At 36.3% G+C, this 16,236-nt stretch overlaps 1 protein-coding gene across 2 annotated transcripts in view; it reads left to right on the forward strand.

Moving 5' to 3' along the window:
• LOC107043601 overlaps positions 1-16,236 on the forward strand; it is a 74,011-nt gene that overhangs the window by 8,610 nt on the left and 49,165 nt on the right. The window lies entirely within an intron of this gene.

Below are 16,236 nucleotides of genomic sequence, written 5' to 3' on the forward strand. Positions count from 1 at the left end.
GCGCTCTCCTGGATGACTGAAATGTATGTAATTAAAACCCAGTAATACCGGTACAGGTAGCTCAAGCCTAACCGATGGCTTGAGTCTGCCCCCCGGAGATCCAAGTGATCGATAAATCGTATGGGATCCGATCTGTTCGCTCCTGTGACTTTCCCTTGATATCCGTGTGCCTTCGATCGATCGGTCGTTGAAAAAAACTAGAACAAGAAAGGGGCTTTGAAAAATTAACAAATTGAGGGGTTTCCTCAACATCCGTTATGCTTTTTTTTCATCTTGTGGGTGCGACAGGATGCGGAAATTAGCATGACTCCTTTCGCCTGGATTTTGTTCTTTGCTATTTTTATTCGTTTTACGCTAATATTTATTTTTTGTCTGGACGCGTGTAACTGATGAATAATGAAAGTGCACTGAGAGAAAAAAATTAGCTCCGTCGAAAAACTATGTTTCACGTGAGAATATGAAGAGAATAAAAATGCAATAATCTAGGAATTGAGGTTGTTGTGGGAAGGTTCAATTCACTAACAATGCGGTTACATTATTTAATCACAATATATTTACAAGACGTTAAAGAATATATACAAAAGTGATGGAAAAGTGTGATCCGGTAGGCGGTCCGTGGCTGACTGTCTAAAATTAGGTGTATCTCAGTTCGCAAAGCAGTTGAATTCCGTAAATGGAATAAATCCGAAATACACGCGTGACATAAGGCACGAGAGAGAGAGAGCGCATGGGTTTCGTTCACCCGTCGATGATCTTTTTCTCGGTGACCGTGGTCAACCGAGACCAAGTCACCGAGTGGTCACGTGAGTGTTATGTGAGGATCTAGCGAGCCGCTACAATAATATACAGTAGACTCTCGTTATAGTCGCATTCGTTATAGTCGCATTTCCCCTCATATCGATTTTTTCGAGCTCGAGCGCTTCCCCCACTCCGTACCACCTCCGAGGTGTGGATTTAAATGCCCCTGTGTTTTCTCGGAATGGGCTTTGTTTTGCATTTCTAAGAAATTCGGGAAATAAAATTTAGGAAAAATGAATTTGCGAGAGAGAAATTCAGTTCACTCTTGACTGTCACGAAGAGAGGGTCTTTGCAGTGGTGCATAATCCTGCTTTTTATTTGAATGAAGTGAATAAATTTTGGAGTGTATTGAACAATGCGATGTTATTAATATTTCTATTCATTTCATTAATTTACTAAAAGTGTTCAACGCAATTCATTTTGTTAATTTAATAAAAGTGTTTAATGAAAATAATTTTTATATTTAATAAAAATGTTCAATGCAAATTGAAGAGAAAAATAATTGGAGTAAAATTTATTTTCTTATCGCTCCCGATTCCCGGAATTTAGGCTTACCGTGAGCGCCTGGTGGGGGAAGAGAAATACAGTCCGATTCTCAGAATCGGCTGCCCCTACAGTCCCGTGAGTGCGACTATAACGAGAGTCTACTGTATTTTCATCACGCTGTGACGAAAAGTGAACTTTTCGGCACGCTCCGCGTGCCTAAAAGTCCAATTTCCGCCACATTGTGATGAAAAATATTGTTCGTAACTCGTGAAAAAATGTTTTTTACCTCGTGGGATTATATCACTCGTCTTCGAAGGTGACCTTTGTGCCCCTGCCGACCCTTGGCACCTTGAGGATCATAAAGGCCCATAAGGATCACAGGATACGGCGAGGTTACGAGGGTCAAGAGGGTCAAAATTCCTTATTTGATTATTTGATTATAAGTATTCGAATTCTGATAGATAGCACTACTGCCGATAAGGAACCATAAGAACTTTTACCCCAAATGCCCCCCCATAATGAAAACAGATATATCCACGTGAAAAAAATTCGATTCTTTTTATTCAAGTGGAGAACTCCCGGAAGGAAAACATCGGTGGGAATTTGACGTAATAGTTCCCTCGCTCCGGAAAATAATACGAAATATTAGGGAAGAAGGTCTATGAATAAAAATTGCTTGATTAATGTCTCAAAATAAATGCGTACAATTCATTTTAATGATGTGCATTAGTCGTCTCCATGCACAGTCGTTAAAATTACATCTCATTTCGCATGCTACTATACGCAACGGAGTGAATACGAATGCGAACTGAGAATTCATTCTCCCATATCCTTTGCCATGGGGAGGAATGCGCTAACCCAAATTGCTGTTTTTGACGAACGAGTTGAGTGCCTACGCCTATAAATAATTCTCTTAACAGTTTTACACTTGGTATACCATCTCAGGAATACAAATAGGAATGTAAACCCGAAAAACCATAATTCAATAACATAATAATTGATAATAACTCATGAAAATTGAAAAATCTGTGAGTTGACACAATTGAGTTCAACTCGATTTTTTTGGATCATCAATTAACTTTCAAATGTTGAAATGTTTCTATTGTTTTTCCAGAGACTGATGAAGGTAAAATATTTAACGAAACGTCGCAATATGACAATTTAATCGAGGTTGTGAATTTATTTCTCCACTATCTCCTCTAAACATCTGTTTTTTCTTATCCTCGAGATTATTTCATAATTAACAAACCAGAAAAGGTCAACTTATCACGCTTTGCCACTTGAAAACCGGAATTATCTCAATCTCAACTATGAAAATGAAAAAAAAATTAATAAAAATCGAGTTAATGTTTACATATCCAACGATAGGATCAATCAAATCATCAAACGTCTGGGAACGCTTCCAATTAGTCTCAGTATTCTACTCCACCTGCCTGTAATAATATTCAAGATCTGAACGTAAGATGGATTGCCCCGATGGAAAGAGGAAAAGCCAACGAGAATGAGAGTTTATTGCGGGTGGATACCTCTGCCAAGTAAAAACAATAGCGAAACTTATTTAGTATGCAAAGGGATTGGCTCGACCTATCGTTCCTGCCGCGCCCAATGCATTCAATCAAAAAGCCAAAAGGATAAAAGAATACGGAAATATGAGGGATCGATCGGGGTGAGTAATGAAATGGAGCGAATGGTTCGGACTCACCCGTGGCCTTTCTTCTTGCAGATAGACAAGAAGTCGATGAACAAATAGAAGTTATGGCGGCAGATAATTGCGTAATAAATTATGGAAGAAGATAATGAGCTGGATGAATTCGCAATAACGATGTGAGGAAGATTATGATATTGATGAATTCAGGATTCACGGACTGAAACTTCTAGAAGATGATGCTATTTCGAGTGAAGATGAGTCTGCACTGATAGAAAACGTGGAACTATTTAGTTAGTGTTAACGGGGTTTTTCAATTGTTGATGGCATTCATTAGCTATTAATGAGTAGTGTTAATAGTTGAGAAGCCACGTTGACAGGAACTAAATCGGTCTATCAATGCGCATACAGCAAAAAATTTCCAATAGTGATTACTCCCTAACATTTCGGTTGGAGAAGTTGACTTCCCCCACCATCGACAACGTAAATGTGTTTGGGTAAATCTGTGTGTCCCTCTGCGCGACAGGACTGCGCAGTAAAATTACTCTCGACGCGTGAGAGTGGAAAAGGCAGATTCTTTCTCTCTGTTTATCTCTTTCCTAGCTTCGCCTCCAACGGAAGAGTAGTGGCTTCCCGAACATTTAATTTCTTGGATTCTGGCCCCAGAGGCTGAAATGTTAGTGTAATCACTGTACAATTTTCTAAACTTCAGAATTTTGGAAAATTTAATGAGGAAAAAATTCTGAGAATGAGGGATGTTTTTACTTATTTTAAGAACGTTTTTTCCTAAAAAAATCAGAGAAATAAGTTCTAATTTTAAGTCATTTTCACCTCAATCCAGTATAATTGTCTTCAAATTAAGGTAAAAATCCTCAAAAAATCTGGAAATCAGAGGAATTGTCATTTTTTTAAAATCATTCTAAACTTCAGACTTTTGTGGAATTTAATGAGGGAAAAATTCTAAGAATGAGACATATTTTTACTTATTTTAAAAACGGTTTTTCCTAACAAATCAGAAAAATAAGTTCTAATTGCAGGTTATTTTCACCTCAGTCTAGTATAATTGTCTTTAAATTAAGGTAAAAATCCTCAAAAATTCTGGAAATCTGCGGAAATGTTATTAAAAAAAAAATTATTAGAGTATTAGACATTTCCTTAGACAATTTAATGAGGATCTATAAAAATAATGAAATTTCAGGTTTCACGGAAAATTCAGTAAAATTCCAGAATTTTAAGCAGCATGAAAACGAGAATTCCTTAATTTATTTAAATTTCCAATCTAATATGAATATTCGGTACCAAATAACATTCTATTTTCAATGAAATCTGAAACTTCATGATTTTTCTCTCCCTAAATCGCACTCAGTGTCACTGTCCTGAAAATTCAAGAACACATTTACCGGAATTTTATGGTTTTGTATTCCTTGTCAGGGAAAAATGGAACTGAAATTTACAGCTCTCGTTCATTTTTCCACAAACTTCTGAATTTTCAATGACAAAATTCCTAGGAATTTCAGTGACAATTAAATTCGAAATCACCGAAGATTTGAAATCACCGCTGAAATCAGCCGAAATCGACTTCATTTCGAAATCATGGTGTCACTCAATTATGGAGTGAGTAGCCCCTCTCCTGGCTCATTCTAGTGTTAGAATATAGCGAGATGCTACATCTTGACATTTACCTCTCAACCCATTCTCTCCAGAAACATCCACCCACTTGTGCATCACTTCCCCAACCAATCATTCAACCGTGAAAATTCAGTTATTGAAAAATCAGAAATCATTCATTCCCCCATGAAAAACTCGTTAAGAGGATTTCAACCGCCACCCACGTGATTTGCCTTGCCTGCATACTTTCCCTCGGTTGAAGGAAGAAGTGCACCTGCAGACAATCCCAATGGAGCGTAAAGAGTCGCGCTGGCTGCAATAGATCCGAAAGTGCTAACGGTGCACTGGGAACAATGTCGATTGCATAACTCCTTCAAAATTCAATGGATAAATCCCACATTCCATGAGCGAAAAAAATACGAGTCATTCACAGGCACCATCACACGCAGCAAAGTTCATATCGATGTCTTCAGACAATTCACTTTAAAGTACACGTGTATCTGTAATAGTTATGAACTTGCGCGGTCGATACACCTGAATATTGTGACAGTCAACTATTGAAACCAGGTTGCGGTTGCGAGGTCGCATACAGGTCTTTGTTGCAACCGCTATAATCCGGTGATATTATCATTCATTCAGTTGTCATTAGAATTGTAACTGCAGGTTCAATTGTCACGTCAAGACATGAATTTTGTTATAATAAATCCATTTCGGAACCTCACGGAGAAAAAAGTTGCACGGAGAGAAAAATTCAATAAAAATGACCAGAAAACAACGTAAAAATTACGTTTCGAAACGTAATCCGCGAGCGAAGTAAAATTCAATAAAAAGTGTGAGTCGGAACTGAAATTGTACGAATCGCCACGTAAATTCTACGATATGGTCCGTAAAAATTAACCAACCGGCTGATGACTCACCGCGTGGGGACAACCCGTTGTTCCGTAATTTTTCCCGAAGGATTGAGAAATTTTACGGAGTTGATTGTAGCTCACCAGTTTCATAAAAATTGTTGAACGTTCAAGAATTTTTGATTTTGGAGACATAATAAGTCGGGAAGTTTCTGTAAGATTTTACTTCTTCGGGAAAAATTACGTGATAATTTCGTACATTGTTCGGTGATGAACCTGAAAATTCACTGAACGTTTCAGATTTATTCTCTTCCGTTCCTATAAAAATTGTCGGAAAACGATTCCGACAAATGAATTGTCGGAATTGTCGGAATTGAGTTGTGAGTGAATTGTTCCGTAATTTTTACTGAATATTTCTCTCCATGTGGAGAAAAATAACCGAACAAATCGAGTAGTCGAGTAAAAAACCGCCCAGTAGATGGACGTTTGTTTTTTAGAAATTGAAAAACAAATTGATCGAAAAAAAATTGCTATTCAGGGGTTAAGAATCACAACAGTTAGTGAAAATTCAAAGCAACAATTCACACTTCAGCATTTTTTTGCGTAATTTCATATCCAAAAGGAGCTCGTCCATCTATAGGGCAGTGTCCGTCTACTGGGTAGCTTCCCCTAATCGTGGATATAACTACTCGAAAGTTTCTATTTGACCAATTTTTCGATTTTTTAATTTTAATTGCAAATGGTCTAGAATGTTATGAAACATAGGTGTTTGGTGATTAATTTTTAGAAAATTCAACATACATACGGTGAAATATGTTGATAAAAATCTGAAATTTTGGCTCATTGTAGCTATGACTAAGCTGAACTTTGGCGCGTTGTTTCAGCCCGAACAACTTGTTTAAATTTCATTTTTCCTCAATATCTCAAAAACTACTCTAGCGATTTCTTTTTTTTTCAAAATACTCGTCGCGATGGCTTTTACCTGAAGCAATCAAAATATATACATCTCTTAATCCAAAGTGTAATATTTTAATATTTAGATGATATTATTATTCAATTTTAAAACAAATGACAGATATACGGAGAGAAATTTTTGGTAAAAATAATCCTACCATTCTATAAAATTGTATATATAATTATATAATTTTATCTTTATAGCAACTTAAACGGGACAAAACATTATTCCAATTAATAATTAATACAATTATTCAAAGCTTCAAATGACAAAATGATAAGAAAAACAATTGACCGACCGGTCATGATTCATAATTCAAGATGGAAAATTATTCGCAGAATGCAGATTCTCCAGGTGATAAGAGCCGTAATCAATTGAATTATCTTTTCACTCGTCTCCGGAAATTTTGTATTTTTGAATGAATCAATATTTACTTTGGTAATCAAGAGCGAAGCAGTTGTTGACTGGACATTCCTTTCCCAAGTTTTTTGTGAATGAAATTATCTACGACTTCAATAACTTCACCACAAAATATCTTTAAAGAGAGCTGTGATGTTCAAACATCAAGACCGTCTAGCAACACTTGCACAAGATGAAAAATGCCTGAAGTACTTGAGAAAATGTTTAGCACTTCAGAGTGAACATTTAGAGCATTCATAATTCAACATACATTAACTCGAGTAATTCCCATACAATATACGATTATGTAATGCTCGTGATGCATTCGTGTATGAATTCTAATGTTAGAGATTCAACTAACATACATGGGGCCCATTACCACTCAAGTTATTTACGTTCACGCGAGATATTTTACACACCATGATGGAGATGGGCTGGACAAAGGTTCCCATGTCGAGTGCTTAGAAAGGTTAACAGCTCCCTTGATTTATGGACATCGACCATGCACTTCGTACGCATTTATCCGGAATGAATTGATGCACAACCTCAACGAGATAAAGGTTTTTAATGAGATGAACTTCAAGTGTGGGCGTTCGTATGAAAAGGGCCCACTCTGTTGATTCTAGGTTTCGAGATATTCACGTTTTTGTCTCGGCGATTCTTACTTAAACCAATGTCAAATTATTTTTCCGTCCGAATGGAAATCTGGCGTTCGACCGATTTTTCGGTTTTCTAATTTTAATTGCAAATGGTTTAGAATGTTATGAAAAGCGAAGAAATGATAAAAATCTGAAATTTTGGCTCATTGTACACTGTTAAAAATTTTTGTCTGAAATTGCTGGTACACTTTTTGGAAATTTTTATCGAATTTAATTACCACTGAAATTTCAAGGAATTTTGTCGTTGAAAATTCAGAATTCCGTGGAAAAATCAAAGAGAACTGTAAATTTCAGTTCGATATTTCTCTGAAAATGAATAGAAAACCAGAAAATTCCGGTAAATATATTCTTGAATTTTCAGGACGTGACACTGAATGCGATTTAGTGGAGAAAAAATCACGAAATTTCAAATGTCACTGAAAAATCAATGTAATTTGGCACTGAATATTCGTATTAGATTGGAAATTCCAATAAATAAAGGAATTCTCGTCGTTATGTTGCTTAAAATTCTGAAATTTTACTGAATTTTCCGTGAAACCTGAAATGATTTCATGATTCATGATTTCATGATTTTTTTTTGGTGATTACATGATTTTTTTCCCTCTACATTGCATTCAGTGTCACTATCCTGAAAATTAGTAGTCAACTTTCCACCAAATTTCATTTTTTTTTCAACACTTTATAACAACTTGTTTAACTTTCATTTTTCCTCAATATCTCGAAAACTACTGCACCGATTTCATTTTTTCTTTTTTCAAAATACTCGTCTCGATGGCCTCTGTCCCGTAGCATGTGGTTACGGTTGTAAGCCTGTCACAAGGACAGGGAACTACTATGAATTTATTTGAAAGCTTACTACCAATGGAATTGGTAGAAATAAAAAAAGAAGACTAATAATACAAAAACTAATGCAAAAACTAATCATTAGTCTTTTCTTTTTTTATCCATCGCGATCGCATGGAAATTCGGTTGAATTTTGACGGAAAAATTCAATAGAACTGTCACTTGATGAAGATTTTCACTTTGAGAAAATTATTTGGTGAATTTCACCAATTAGTTGTTAAAATTCAGCAACTAGTTGATGAAATTCACCAACTTGTTGTTGAAAAAACGAATTACCGACCAGGTGTTAAATTTCAATAACTAGTTGGTGGAATTTAACAAGTATTCAGTTAAAATTCAGAAAAAGATTTTTCAATTTCATTCCACAACCATTTGTTAAATTTTCAATAAACGTTCGTCGATTTATTTGATGGATCAAATTTAACAAGGAATTGTAGATTATTGCGAAAATATTTTCTACGGAAGACATTGATCGATTGTCACGATATAAATGTTTGCGAGATTGTTCCCAAATGTATATATGTCCTCACCATCTAGTTTGGTAGTTAAAATTGATTGAATGAAATTAAAAAATCTCATCTTAATTTAAAGGAATTAGTTGGTAACTCATTTTTTCAGCAACTAGTTGATGAAATTCACCAAATAATTTTTTCCGCGCAGGCAACGTCCCGGAAATTTCAGGTAAAAATTTTCAACACGATTGCAAATATTCACATCGAAATTCCATCCATTTCCTCAAAATTTCCAGTTTTATTCTTTCAGAAAATCAACTGTGAAGCGAAACTGATTCGGGAGAAAGTGTTCTGAATTTGGAAATGAAGTGAAACAAATTCCTTTGTGTTTACCCTCTGGAGATATTAGCCGGAAGTAACATATTTCACCCCCTCCCTCTCAGGTCACATGACATATTCTCAGCTCGTTTATATTTATCTGTCGCATATAAGTAAGTTTCTCCTTGAGGGATTTATGCGTCTGCAGCACGCGAAGAATGTGCACTCGTTTTTTCTTTGTACTCCACCGTCATTCCACCGTTGCCACCGGGTGCAGTGGCGTTATGCGCCTAGGGTATGGTTTTTGGCACTTGCAATTAGTCCCAGTTGGAATCTCCGCTATTTCGAAAAGTATTTATAGGTCCAGCCCTCGAGAGTGTTTACGAAAATTCATTGAATTCCGGAAAAATTGTCACATGAACTTTGACGCTTTTTACTATTTTTTTTTCGACTCGAAGAGGAAAAGCGAGTGGGATTCTCTTGACGGTAACGAATTGTTGAGAATATTTTATACATTTTTTATGCGTCTTGACTCTTGTTATCAATATTTGGTGGTGGAGTAATCCCTCGATTATTTCCCCATCACCTTTCCAGATAACAGAATTGCGGTACTCGACGTTTCGTGGACAAATTAGAAGAGTATTATGGCAGTGTCTATCGCACGCTCCACGGTAAATTTTATCTCACATCTTGTCTGACATCTCTGTTATGAACTCCTGCCTAAACCCCGCGCAGCCCTGTCTCAGTGACCCTGCTGCGTACCTTTCTGAGGTACATCGCCGCGAAAGGTAATGTCGCTCGCCAACTTACGCCGCGACGTTTCTGCGCAATGAAATTTCTACTAGGGTCCCTCAAGTTCCCCTGCAAACAAACGATCGTGCCAAGTTTTTCAGAAAAATCCCTCGTGCAAACGCTCGGAATTTATTAACTTGCAAAACTTTTTCAACTGCCGAAAAAATCTCACTCGGGAAAACTTTTTCAACTGCAGGTTAAAAAAAGCGTTAAAAAAAGGTTAAAAAAAGTGTTTGCGCGAGGGAAAAAAACTATCATTATATTTTACTGAATAGAATTATTATTATTTAATATAATTGATTTTTCAGTTTTATAATTTAAAAAAAATAACACTAAACTATTTTTCTGCAAAACTTGACACCCTCATTTGTTTGCAACGAAGTTATCGGGAAATACTGGATAATTTTGAAGCCCTTGGGGTATTACTACTGATAATTCACAAGAATACTAGTGAACTATTGAAGTGATAATAATTCCACAGTTGCCTATCAATTGTTCTCTCTGATTTTGACATTTCAATTTGTGAAAAACGTTTGTGTGAGATTGTGTTGATTTGATTCGATTTGATTTTCGGTCATCTCGATTCATTTAATTTGCTGCGACGATGATAATTTGAAAAAACAATTTTTGTTGTCTTTGACACCCGATCGCGCGAGAAAAATCAATTCGCATTTTTGTAATTTTTTTTTATTGTTTCGCTATGGAATATTTTTTTAATATCCAAAAACGATTCCTCTGTGTTCGACAATGAAAAAAAATAAGGACTGGACAAATTGAGACCTGAGTGTGCACCCTCAGGGCCTCGGTGAACTTCGCCCGAATCGCGCAGGGGGTTTGAACCTCCGTTGCTTCGAGGACCATGAAACTTTTCAGCTTCACGGCAGTCCCTTTGTGCCACTTGGCTGTCCAGTCCGATTGAAAAGCGGTGCTGCAGTTACTCACGACGTTCTTCGTATGCATGCATTTCTCGTTCGTCTTGCAGTATATAAAATTAACTGATTATTTAATCAACTCTACAAAATTCAACTATTATTTAACAAATCGTTACGAATCATCTAATTGAAAAATCTATTAATTCATTAATTTCCGTTTCGAATTTATTGCTCAACAAGATCTATGCGCCGGCTCTCGCGCGCGCTTATCTATTCATTTGTTGAAATGAAGAAATGGAATTCATTGAATTTCATTTTCTTATGAATACCTTACAAATATTGATAATGAATCAAAGAGAATTCGACTAATGATTGAAGCGAATAGCGAACTAGAGTAAAAGAATCTATAAAGAATTTTTCATTTTCAATCAATTATCTTCAATTTTTTTTAATAATCGGTCTCCATAAAAGGACAGAATTTATTAATTTCACCGATGATATTTATACATGTGAAATATATATATAATATATATATATATATGACGTGAAAAAAAATTTACCACTGAAGAATTTGAAAATGCCGCGTGTTTTTTTTTGTGAATAACTTCGTGTCACATGTTAACCAATCAGAATTAAGGATTAGCAGTCAGGTAGTTTCGAGATATTTCGATATAAAACAACTTCACGTTTCTTTCATCTTTAGTAAAATAGAATTAATCAATTGATTCGTCAATATTTGTTACGGAAAATCGAATTTTCATTAGCAAAAATCGAGTAATGAATAATTATTCGAAAACTAGCAATAGGTAATGGAAATTTGCTAGACTTCAATTGATAAAAATCATCTCGATGATTTTTTAATATTTAAGGATATCCAAGTATTTTGCGATTCGAATTGCGCGCCACTCATGGTGAGGGCGCAGTTGCCGCACGTGAGCCTCAATGGATAAAATTTGCCCCGCAACTCATAATTTCCCGTATCATTTATTCAAATTACTTTTTTATGAAATCTAGAAAAATTCTGGAACTTACACTTACTTTCAAGCGACATTTGATTTATCACCCAGTAGTTTTTTTTCTCAAGTTCATTATTTTTTTGGGAGATATGAAAATTTTCCTGATTGAGAGTGAGATAACCTTGGCCATATACCTGGAGGGATTACAGCAACATTAAAATTTCATTAGTTGTTTTCTCGAGGCCGAGATCGACAAGAAATACAAAAAAAATCCCACTGATGCAGCCTATTCACTCATGCCACCCATGAATTTTTCATTTTTTTCTCATTATTTTGATTTTTTCCACGAAACACCTTAAAAACTGGTTCAATGAGGTTGTGAGAAGGTCACCCAAGAAAAACTGCATTACCATCAGCCGCCAGTCGACTCTGACCAAAATTGTCGCGCGGAATTCAGAAAATTGGAATAATTATTTCCTTATCCCGCGCACTCCAATGCAAGTCGAATGCTAATTGCACGTAAATAAACCCACAGTTCGCCTCGAAACAAAACACGCGTCTCGCCCGAGATAAGGAGAATCAGCATGACAAAGGATCGCCGAGAATTGAGTGGATCATAAAGTCTTCAACGGATTCTGATGATTTCCGTTCGATTAAATTGTACCGAGACCCAGCGGGACATCTGTTTAAATTGCAAGCAAACATCTCCGGCCACTGTCACGCAACAGCTGAGCGCTAATGAAGTGATAAGCTTGCAAAATTATTCAAATTTCGTCTTTCCTTGATACATAGAAGTGACGAGAATGACAAATTGAGAGACAAGATTGAAGTTTTAATTAATTGAAGAATTTTATTCGAGTCTGTTTTGATGCGGCCGGCTGATAAGAATTTGTATGGGCACTTGAACCTTGAAGACATGGGTCGTTTTGTCTTAGTCGCCATGGATTTCCGGAAAAACTTCTAAATAACTTAATTTATCGCATTCTCATAAGTTATTGAATTTTTCTATTCTAATGTGTTGATGATGCAGGCAACAATAACTGTTTAAATCAAATAAGAAGTTATTAGTTAATTAATTTTCTGAATCAAATCAGGAATGCTTTCAGGCAATTTCCATTTTTTAGAATTGAATATTGCTGAAACTATGGACGAATCCGCTTGCCAACCCCTGTATGACCTCCATGATCCTTATTCTGAACCTTGTGACCCTTAATTTGACTCTCATGATTCTCATTATACCCCTCGTAACCCTTATTTTGACCCTTGAAGGCATGGGTCTTTTTGTCTTAGTCGCCATGGATTTCCGGAAAAAATTCTAAATAACTTAATTTATTGCATTCTCATAAGTTATTGAATTTTTCTATTCTAATGTGTTGTTGATGCAGGCGACAATAACTGTTTGAATCAAATAAGAAAGTATTTGTTAATTAATTTTCTGAATTAAATCAGGAGTGCTTTCAGGCAATTTCCATTTTTTAGAGTTGAATATTGCTGAAACTATGGAAGAGTCCGCTCGCCAACCCCTGTATGACCTCCATGATCCTTATTCTTAACCTTGTGACCCTTAATCTGACCCTCGTGACTCTCATTATACCCCTCGTGACCCATTTTTTGAACCTTAATTTTGGTGTCTTCATTTCGAGTACCTCATGTTCATCACCAAAAGTCGATTTGGATTTTTCCAATATAGAGAGATATTGAGACCCTTATTTTAACCCTTGTGATCTTTAGTTTTTGACCCCCATGACCCTTATTTGGATCCTTAATCAGTCCTTTGTGGGCCGTTACTTGGACATTTACTCTGACCCTTGTGACACATGACCTGATCCTTGTGACATTTATTTAGACTCTTAATCTGCCCCTTGTTACCCTTATTCGGGCCCTTAATCTGACCCTCATAATCCTTACACTGACCTTCATGGCCCTTGTGACCCTTAATTTCGAGTACCAATTTTTATCACCAGAAGTCTATTTGGATTTTTTTTTTTATTGTTTCGCTATAGACAATTTTTTTAAAGCCCAAAAACGATTCCTCTGTGTTCGACGATGAAAAAAAATGAGGACTGGAGACCTTAGCCGAGAGAATCGAGACCTGGGTGTGCACCCCCAGGCCTCGGTGAGCCTCGCCTGATTGCGCAGGCGACTCGAACCTCCGCTCATGAAGCTTTTCAGCCTCACGGTGGGTACCTTTGTACCACTCGGCTATCCAGTCCGATTGAAATACGGTGCTACAGTTACGACGTTCTTCGTATGCATGCGTTTCTCGTTCATCTTCAAGTATATAAAATTAACTGATTATTTAATCAACTCTAGAAAATTGATCTATTAGTTAATGAATCGTTACCAATCAGCCGGTTACAAAAATCTATTAATTCGTCAATTTACGTTTCGAATTTATTGTTCAATCAATCAATTAATCAATTGATTCGCTAATATTCATTTCGGAAAATCGAATTTTCATTGTTGGAGTTCACATTCCATGATTACAAAAATTAATTTTATATTTCACAGTATGTTTATATTATTATAAGAGAACATTTTTCTGATCTGAAATTCTGAGAAGAGCATGGACGAATGTTTGGGCATTTGGTTTTTCAGTCTAAACATCTGTAAATGAATTTTTAAACCTTTGTGGGTCTATGTCGCCAGGGTTTCAGACCTCTGGGATCTTTGTTTCTTTAGTTAGTCCATCTGAGGAGCTCAAAGCGTGTGGATGTGTCTTCCTCGTAAATAATTTCAAATAAAGAAAAGTTTCAACTCAACCAGATTGATTTTTATTAAAAATCACCCATTTCCAATATTCATTAACAAAAACCGAGTAATGAATAATTATTTGAAAAGTAGCAATAAGGAATGGCACTTGTGACCCTTAATTTCGGAGTCTTAATTTCGAGTACCAAATTTTTATCACCAGAAGTCTATTTGGATTTTTAGGGGAGGGTAGGGCAAAACGGACTGCAGGGCAAAACGGACCACTGACAGAAAATTGATAATTTTTGTTTTTGCTTCCAAATGGAAGCAAATCTCATGCGAAAGATTCCGAGTTCAAATCCTAGTCGGGTAGAATGGTGCGATCTAACCATTTAAAGTCTTGATCATCATCGCAGTATACCCTAACCGGGTCGAAGCGGGGTCCATGTCTCAAAAAATTCGTCAAAACAACTTCCCGACTAAAAAAACTTAAAATAAAAAAAATTTCAGCAATTTAAACCTTAAAAAACTTGAAAAAAAGTTTCAAAAACTTAGGAAATAATAAAAAAAAAACACGAAAATAGGGCACTAATAACAGTAGTAAAAATTACGGAACTCTCACTTCACTCACGGATTACGGAATCGACTCAGAAAATTGAAGTGACGGTATCGTAATTTTTCACAAGAGATTCAGATAAAAATTACGGAACGCTCCGGAAAAATTCCGTGACAGTTCCGTAAAATTTCCTACAACCACATTTCGCTCCGGAATTACGGAAAAGATACGTAATTTTTATTGAATATTTCTCTCCGTGCACCCGCATCACAAACACAAACACAGATTTGACCTGTATTCTTACGCCAAACAAGAAAACTGAAACGTTTTATTGACAGAAGTTCAAATAAACAGAAGTTGATTAACCACAAGTTCACTTGTCCAAAGTTCATTTAACCAAGTTTTTTTGACGAAGTTTTTGAGACGTGTTCCCGTCGAAGCGATGTAAAATAACGATAAAAAAAATGGAAGCAAAAACAAACATTCAAAGTCATTTGCGATTTGAGGTGATTAGCGAAACTCATCAAATTGGGGTTCAACGAAACTTCTTGTCTACATAAAACCCCTGTAACGATTACAATCCAAGAAACTCACTTTCAATTCAACACATTCAGTGTTCTTGATTTGAAGAAAAGAAAAAAAGAACAAAAATTACCAATTTTCTGTCAGTGGTCCGTTTTGCCCTACCCTCCCCTAAAATATTGAGAGATTATCACCTAAACTGTGCAGTACATCTAGTTGTAATTTTTTTCAATAGCTGGGGACTATTATAAGGGAGAGTGGGGTAAAACGGACCCTTTTGACTTTTTTTGTGATACTCATAACTCAGAAACAAATTGATTAATTGAGATCACTAGGTTCATTCTAAAGGGGAAGAAGTGTAGTTTCCACGGAAAAAAAAATTATTCCATTTTATTTAAGAATGAATGAACTGTTAACATTTTTGAAAAAATTAAACATGAATTTTATCAGAGTGGATCCATAACGTCGGATCCATAAATAATAAATTCATAAATTTTCTTTGAATGGAATTGACGTGAATGATTTCAGCCGAAATTCTACGAAAATTCGCTCTCGATATTTTCCGTTGAATCCCCCCCGGGCAAATTTCCTCCCCCAATTCGTAAAACCCGCGAGGAATTGATATGACCCACCACCCACAACCCCTAGTGTTTCCTCGCCCATGAGTTGGTGCAGCAGGGTCGATAATCCCCCACAAACTAGCATTCTCCCCTGAGGCGCATCCACCAATCGCACCGAGACTTCCCCTGGAATTCCAGCTATGCGTCCGCCACGCCGTGTCATCCCCCAACAAACGATAACAACTCTCTTCACCCTCCCCCCCCCCCCCCCCCCCC

This window comes from Diachasma alloeum, unplaced genomic scaffold (assembly GCF_001412515.2).
Source record: "Diachasma alloeum isolate Michigan unplaced genomic scaffold, Dall2.0 Dall_scaffold_00603, whole genome shotgun sequence".
NCBI lineage: Eukaryota > Metazoa > Arthropoda > Insecta > Hymenoptera > Braconidae > Diachasma > Diachasma alloeum.